Source organism: Macaca mulatta, chromosome 4, assembly GCF_049350105.2.
Source record: "Macaca mulatta isolate MMU2019108-1 chromosome 4, T2T-MMU8v2.0, whole genome shotgun sequence".
In the NCBI taxonomy this organism is placed as follows: Eukaryota; Metazoa; Chordata; class Mammalia; order Primates; family Cercopithecidae; genus Macaca; species Macaca mulatta.
The window spans coordinates 151,978,668-151,984,160 of NC_133409.1; the positions used below are offsets into that span (position 1 = coordinate 151,978,668).

Here is a 5,493-nt window from a genome sequence, read left to right on the forward strand (position 1 = left end):
ACAGCAACTCCATTGGCTAAGGAGGCCTTGGGTTTCTGCAGGGACAGGAAGAATCAGAGCAGAGAAGAGCAGATGGAATGGTGATCGACGCAGGGCCCTGAAGTTTACTTGGTTGTCTTCTAGAATTGTGAGGTGCTGTGTTTACAAAAAAAAGCATAACTTGCACTGTTCTCAGTCTCAGGATCCCAGGGAAAAGGGCTAAATAAAGACAATCTGCAATGCATTGGAAGGAAAAACTGAGAGGCTTATACATTTATGAGAGGTATCCCCACTATAGATTTGTACATTTTCCACAATGTAAGAATGTCCAGATGCCATTAAAAAAAAAACAGACTAAGTGTATTTATTCATTTATCTATTTTTATTGACATTGTAATTGTATATACTCAGATGCCTTTTTTTTTTTTTTTGAGATGGAGTTTTGCTCTTCTTGCCCAGGCTGGAGTGCAATGGCATGATCTAAGCTCGCTGCAACCTCCATCTCTTGAATTCAAGCAATTCTGCTGCCTCAGCCTCCGGAGTAACTGGGGCTGGGATTACAGGCATGCACCACCATGCCCAGCTAATTTTTCTGTGCTATGTAGAGACGGGGTTTTGCCATGTTGGCCAGGCTGGACTTGAACCCCTGACCTCAAGTGATCCTCCTGCCTCGGCCTCCCAAAGTGCTGGGATTACAGGACTGAGCCATCTCGCCCAGACTTTTTTTTTTTTTTATGGAACCCTTCACAAATGTATGTGTCATCCTTGAGCAGGGGCCATGCTAATATTCTGTGTGTCAGATGCCACTTTTTTTTTTAGACGGAGTCTCACTCTGTTGCCCAGGCACCTGCCACCATCCCCAGCTAATTTTTTTTTGTATTTTTAGTAGAGATGGGGTTTCACCATGTTGGTCAGGCTGGTCTGAAACTCCTGACCTCAGGTGATCTACTCGCCTCTGCCTCGCAAAATGCTGGGATTACAGGCATAAGCCACCGCACCTGGCCTCAGATGCCGCTTTTAAAGAGAAAAGGCAGTCTGCATGGATGGTGGAGTTCTTTGTTTTTTGTTTGTTTGTTTGTTTGTTTTTGTTGTTGTTGTTGTTTGTTTTTTGAGACAGAGTCTCACTCTGTCACCCAGGCTGGAGTGCAGTGGCACAATCTCTGCTCACTGCAACCTCCATCTCCCAGGTTCAAACAATTCTCCTGTCTCAGCCTCCCAAGTAGCTGGGACTACAGGTGCCCTCCACCACGCCCGGCTAATTTTTGTATTTTTAGTAGAGGTGGGATTTCACCATATTGACCAGGCTGGTCTCAAACTCCTGACCTTAGGTGATCTGCCTGCCTTGGCCTCCCAAAATGCTGGGATTACAGGTGTGAGCCACCACACCTGGCATCTTTGTTTTTTAAACTCAGTACACATCTTAGTATTCTAATATATTGTCTCCTAAATGAGTTTTTATTTAACTATTTAAAATTTTTATCAAATTTATGCAGATAAGTAATCTAAAAAGTCAAATAGTTCTAGAAGACATAACAAAAACTATAATCCGGTACCAACCCCTAATTCTCTGTTCCTAGAAGTAAAAGCATTTCGATGCTCAATTAGTTTTCTTCTTCCTGTTTCTTAATAGGAAGTTATATCAGTCAGGGTTCAGTGCAGGAACTAGAGATTATGCTAGGTAAATTAACAGGAAGACATTTTACAAAGGGTATTAAGAGCTTTTGAAATCTTTAGTAAGGCTGAGGGCGCAGGTTCTAAGCTGGGCTTTATGGAATGATATCCAGAACTATACAGATCTACTAGGTTTTCCTTTGACCATTTGTCTATGAATTTATCACAAATCTGTCAGCAAATTCTACAGAAGTCTATTTTTTTCTCTGCAGTCTAATGTATTACAATTAATCAATTCCCTCTTTTTCTTGGTAATATCTTTCTGTAACCAGGTAAAGGAATTTTCTTAATTCCTGAGGTTTTGGCCCCCCCCTTTTCTTTTTGAGATCCACTGTCACCCAGGCAGAAGTGCAACGGTGCAATCTTGGCTCACTGCAACCTCTGCCTTCTGGGTTCAAGCAATTCTCTGCCTCAGCCTCTTGAGTAGCTGGAATTACAGGCATGTGCCACCATGCCCAGCTAATTCTTTTATGTGTTTTTGGTACAGACGGGGTTTTACCATGTTAACTGGGCTGGTCTCAAACTCCTAGCCTCAAGTGACCAACTCACCTTGGCTTTGCAAAGTGCTGGGATTCAAGCATGAGCCACCGTGCCCGGCCTCCAAACCATTTTAATCTGGACCTGTGGATCCCCAGTTCTCCCACACAGCAACCTCCTAGGGTGTCTCTTCAGCATCCTCCTGGGATTTTCATTCTCTTCGCTCTTTGGAGGATCCCACATCTTTATCTCTCTTGGTCTAATCCCTTACTTTGATGGAACTTCCTAAGGTAAGGGGAAAGAGAGGGTAATTTTTGAAATTTCGTCTGAAAATGTCTTTTATATTATTATTACATCTGATTAACAGTTTTACTGAAAATAAAATTCCAAGTTGTAAAATTTACACCTAAATTAGGAAAGTACTGCTCCACTATCTTCCAGCTTCCAGAGCTGCTATTGCAAAGCCCTCAGCTAGGCGTTATGGTGCACACCTGTAATACCAGCACTTTGGGAAGCCAAAGTGGGAGGACTGCTTGAGCCCAGGAGTTCAAGATCAGCCTGGGCACCATAGTGAGATTTTGTCTCTACAAAACATAAAATAAAATTTAAAAATTAGCTGGGCATGGTGGTACATGTCTGTAGTTTTCAGGAGGCTGAGAGGGGATGATCCCTTGAGCCCAGGAGTTCAAGGCTGCAGTGAGCCATGATTGTATCACTACCCTCCAGCCCGAGTGACAGAGTGAGATCCTGTCTCACTGTTTATTTTTATAAAAATGAAAATAAAAAATAAAGAAAAAGAAAAATAGGAGAAACCTCTATACCATTTGAGTTTTGATCTTTTTTATGTGACCTGTTATTTTCTTTTTGTCCAATTTGTGATTTTCCTTTTTGTCCTCAGTATTTTTAAAATTATGATACTATGCCTTGGATTTCATTCCTTTTGTTAGACACTTCTGTTAGACACTTGATATCTATGTCTGTCTCACTTTGGAATCGTATCTCTCAGGTCTGAGAGAAGTTCTTGAATTATTTCTTTGAGAATTTCATCCCTTCTGTTCCCTCTGTCTATTCTTTCTAGAAATCCTCCTATTCATCCAGATTATCTAATTTTCATATATTTTCTATACCATCTACATTTCTTTTCCTTTTCTTTCTTTTGGGACAGTGTCACCCAGGTTGGAGTGTAGTGGCACTATCTCGGCTCACTCCAACCTCCACCTCTCCCGGGTTCAAGCGATTCTCCTGCCTTAGCCTCCCAAGTAGCTGGGATTATAGGCGCATGCCACCACTCCTGGCTAATTTTTGTATTTTTAGTAGAGATGGGGTTTCACCGTGTTGGCAAGGCTGGTCTCAAACTCCCTAATCTCAAGTGATCAACCCACTTCGGCATCCCAGAGTGCAGAGATTACAGGCCTGAGCTACTGTGCCCAGCTCCATCCACATTTCTTTATCCTTTGCTTCTTTTTGGAAGATTTCTTCAACTTAAAATTTTTTATTTAACAATGTGTTCTTTTACCATGGAGAAAATATCATCTCTTATGTTTACGAAAATATTAATTGCACCGGATTTTATTATTTGGCTCTTTGCATTCTCTAAATTTCCTCTTCCTTTTTTTTTTTTTTTTTTTTTTTTTGACAGAGTCTCTCTATTGTGATCGAGGGCAGTGGCTTAATCACAGCTCAATGAAGCCTCAACCTCCCGGACTCAAGTGATCCTCCTATCTCAGCCTCCTGAGCAGCGGAGACTACAGGTGCACGCCACCGTGCCCGGCTAATTTTTGTTATTTGTTTGTAGACACAGAATCTCGCCATGTTGCTCAGGTTATTCTTGAACTCTTGGACTCCAGCGATCCGCCCAGCTTGGCTTCCGAAAGCATTGAGATTACAGGCGTGAGCCACCGCACCTGGCTTTATATTCCTTAATTCTTGTGTTTTCAATACATGTCTTTCATGTCAGTGATTTTCATCCCATAATGACTAGGTTCTTATCAATGTATTGCCTCTCAACCGTAAACGCGTTCTCTTAACTGCTCTGTATTAATGAATTAGGCGGTTCTCCTTCGCAGCGAGCACAATATCAAGCTTTCTCAGTAGAGGGCGCCGGAGGGACACTGCCGGAGGAAAGCATTTCTTCTATCTCTGGTTCCGGGAGCTACGGTTTGTGATTCTTGTTGCTCCTGCGGCAGGGCCCATCAATGGCCAGGTGGCAACATCCGGTGGCCTCTGTCCCAGCTGCGTGCTGACAGCATGCGTTCCCCGGCGAGCTCGCCCTGACGTGGACACTGCCTGCCCCAGACCTTGCATGCAGTGAGTGGGCTCCCGGGGCGGCAACCCTCCAGTTTCCCGCTTGCTCACGACTGTGCATAGGCTTTGGCCTGGGCATCCCAGGGCAATAATCTGGCACCCGGTGGGCACATGCACACTTTCTGCCGCGAGTTCTGAATCCAGCTTTGGGGTGGGGATGCTTCCACGTGTGTCCTTCTTTGGGTACTCTCCCTCGGCCCTGTAGCTTTCTTTGGAGTTTTCTGTACGTCTTTTTAGCTACTCCCCGTTACAGTCAATAATTCTTTCTAATAATACACTTTCTCTGCTCAGATTGGGGCTTGGGCTTTGTGAATGATACAGTAATCCTTGGCTTACTTACATCTTAAGCTGTTTGGAAACTCCAGGTGTGTGTGGTGGGGGTGGGGGGAGGTTTCAGTGGGCTTCACCCTAGTGCAACTGGGCTGAACTGTTTGTCTGGAAGACCCTTGAATTAGGGTCCAGTCAGGTGAAATAAAAAAAATCCAAATATTTAAACAGAGGTAATTTTATTTTGTTTTATTTTATTTTATTTTATTTGAAAAGGAGTTTCACTCTGTTGCCCAGGCTGGAGTGCAGTGGGGCGATCTCGGCTCACTGCAATCTCGGTTTCCCAGGTTCAAATGATTCTCCTGCCTCAGCCTCCCAAGTAGCTGGGATTACAGGCACCTGCCACCACACCCAGCTAAGTTTTGTATTTTTAGTAGAGTCAGGGTTTCACCATGTTGGCCAGGCTGGTCTGAAACTCCTGACCTCAGGTGATCCACTTGCCTTGGCCTTCCAAAGTGCTGGGATTACAGGTGTGAGCCTCCGTGCCCAGACAGAGGTAATTTTGTATAAAGGATTGTTAACCACATATTGAGATCTAAAAAGACAAAAAGGGCACTGAGATACTGCAGAGGTAGAATGCGTGGAAATCAGGAATGGGGCAACTGCCTCTCCCTCAGGCTTGGGGAACTGAGGGAAGAGGTCAGGATCATTCAATGGGAGAGTCTGGGAGGATGGCCCCACGGAGTTAGAACTCAGTTCCCTAAGGAGGAGCCTGGCCAGTGAGCCGCTATCACT

The 5,493-nt window shown here is 44.1% G+C and overlaps 1 non-coding gene across 1 annotated transcript; it reads right to left on the reverse strand.

The window, feature by feature from the left end:
* Positions 1-707: 707 nt before the first annotated feature.
* On the reverse strand, positions 708-809 carry LOC114677844 (U6 spliceosomal RNA). The gene has a single exon (XR_003729276.2). It is a non-coding gene; the product is annotated as a U6 spliceosomal RNA (small nuclear RNA).
* Between the last annotated feature and the right edge of the window lie 4,684 nt (positions 810-5,493).